The sequence below is a fragment of the Bombina bombina genome, chromosome 2 (assembly GCF_027579735.1).
Source record: "Bombina bombina isolate aBomBom1 chromosome 2, aBomBom1.pri, whole genome shotgun sequence".
In the NCBI taxonomy this organism is placed as follows: Eukaryota; Metazoa; Chordata; class Amphibia; order Anura; family Bombinatoridae; genus Bombina; species Bombina bombina.
In genome coordinates this window covers 78,613,249-78,615,597 of record NC_069500.1, presented here as the reverse complement: position 1 = coordinate 78,615,597, position 2,349 = coordinate 78,613,249, and the positions used below count along the sequence as shown (strand labels likewise).

Genomic DNA, 2,349 nt, shown 5'->3' with positions numbered 1-2,349 from the left:
CAATTAATGTTAAAAAAGATAGTTTTATGTAATATTCTCGGAATCAGTAGATTTTCTAAAATTAATGCATTATTTGATCTTATGCATGTGCTTGTCAAATAGCCAACTACCAGTTATGGGAGTCAAACTTTTTTTTATTGACAGATTATATGGATATTTATTATAATCTGTTGAAAAGAATGTATTTAATAATAAAATGTTTATTATTAACATTTAATAATAAAAAAAGTTTATGAAAAAATAAAAAATTCCTGGAAGTCATCAGATGCCAATCTGAAATAAAAAAAAAATTTGAACAAAGTTAATACACACGTTGTCAAATATTCATAAAATACATTTACAATCATCTTGTGTCTATGCTCTAACTTTGTTCAACATTTTTTAAAGATATTTATTAAATTTATTTTAAAATAAAATTAAAACATACACCATTATATTGTGGACTAAAAATTAAATTTAAATATCCAAATTTCTAATTATACATAATAATGTATATCACATTTCAACAATATATGTATGCTGAACATAAATGTAATATTTCATGTCCATTCAAATACCTCTATATCAACTATAATATGTATTCCTTTTTCTGATTGTGATCCCTAAATATCTAATGATGAAATAAGTATGACTAATGTATGTAAGCTAACAATAATCAACATTCTTCCTGTGATTCTTAACTAGCATGCACCAACCTGGATAATGCATGGTCTTTAAAAGTCAATTCAGGGGTAAACAGTTGATCTTCAATAGGTGTCTTATTCATCAGTTCATTAAATAGAGGACTGGGAAATACCATCTAAAAAAGTAAAACCATCTAAGTGTGTGATTGTGATCCCTAAATATCTAATTAAGAACTAAATATGACTAATGTATGTAAGCTACTAATATTCAACAGTCTTCACTAGCATGCATTGGTACACCAACCTGGATAATGCATGGTCTTTAAAAGTCAATTCAGGGGTAAACAGTTGATCTTCAATAGGTGTCTTATTCATCATTTCATTAAATAGAGGACTGGGAAATACCATCTAAAAAAGTAAAACCATCTAAGTGTCTGATTGTGATCCCTAAATATCTAATTAAGAACTAAATATGACTAATGTATGTAAGCTACTAATATTCAACAGTCTTAACTAGCATGCATTGGTACACCAACCTGGATAATGCATGGTCTTTAAAAGTCAATTCAGGGGTAAACAGTTGATCTTCAATAGGTGTCTTATTCATCAGTTCATTAAATAGAGGACTGGGAAATACCATCTAAAAATTAGAAAATCATCTAAGTGTCTCCAATAGGATGCCTCCACAGCCTTATTCTATCAAATAGTTGGCACTTACCATGTGAACATGTCTTTGTATGGTTTTCAAGGTCAGCAGATTTGAAAGATAATGCCAGACATGATCCCATTGGTATACTTCAATTTCAATCTTGGCTTTTTCCACTGTCAGTCTGGGCAATCTTCTCTGTCAGGCTTCTAATTCTTCCCTTTCAGTCTTTAGATTAAGTCAGCTCCCTAATGGCATAAAGAGTTTATTCAAAATTACTACAAGTGTGTGAATCATTTCTGTAGCCCTCTCCCACCCCCCATTTCATAAGAAATTTCTGTCACTAGCTTACTAAGCATGTGTAGCATGTTGTGTTATGTTCTATCAAGTGTGAAGATGAGTCATATTGAGCAGAACAAACCTCTAATGTGTGACATTGAACCATAGTCATGCTAGAGGATCCCTTTCTGAATATTTACATTTTAAGTAATGTGTAAACTAAATACTAGTTTATAAAATGTATGCCATATGATGTATTTGTGTACAATTCATGCCAGCAACAGTCAAGACATTTATACTTACCAGCTGATGTCCTCTTTAAAAACCAGGTGGCAAAGACTCAATACAGGACCCAATGCCCAGAGCATCACCTATATTAATAAATGAAACACATTTTTAGCATTGGATGAACAATCCTAACATGTTTTCACAATTCTCTACTTGTCATTTCCCTAGAGTTCACATCTATTGATAATACTCCAGTCTAACTTCTATTCTTTACCGTCTAAAGTTGCGGTTGATGATGTCTGCTCTGACATTGAGCCCCTCGTCCTGGAATGGCCCCTCTAGAACAGGATCATCCTCCTCATCTCTGAGGAGGTTTCTGTCCGGCCGGACGCCCTGCAGCATCCCAGCCCGCTGTGCAATATTATGCAGGACGCTACAGGCTACAACGATCTTAGCCACCTTCTTTGGGTTGTACTGGAGGGCTCCTCCCGACCTGTCCAGGCACCTGAACCTCATCTTCAGGAGCCCGAACATCCGTTCAACCACCGCCCTGGTTCTCTTATGAGCCCTATT

At 34.0% G+C, this 2,349-nt stretch overlaps 1 long non-coding RNA gene across 1 annotated transcript; it reads right to left on the bottom strand.

Annotated features, from left to right (window-relative positions):
• Positions 1-1,476: 1,476 nt before the first annotated feature.
• On the bottom strand, positions 1,477-2,091 carry LOC128647657 (uncharacterized). Its single transcript, XR_008400374.1, has 3 exons — positions 2,051-2,091; positions 1,852-1,919; positions 1,477-1,517 (listed from the first exon to the last, which is right to left on the bottom strand). It is a non-coding gene; the product is annotated as an uncharacterized LOC128647657 (long non-coding RNA).
• Positions 2,092-2,349: the final 258 nt, after the last annotated feature.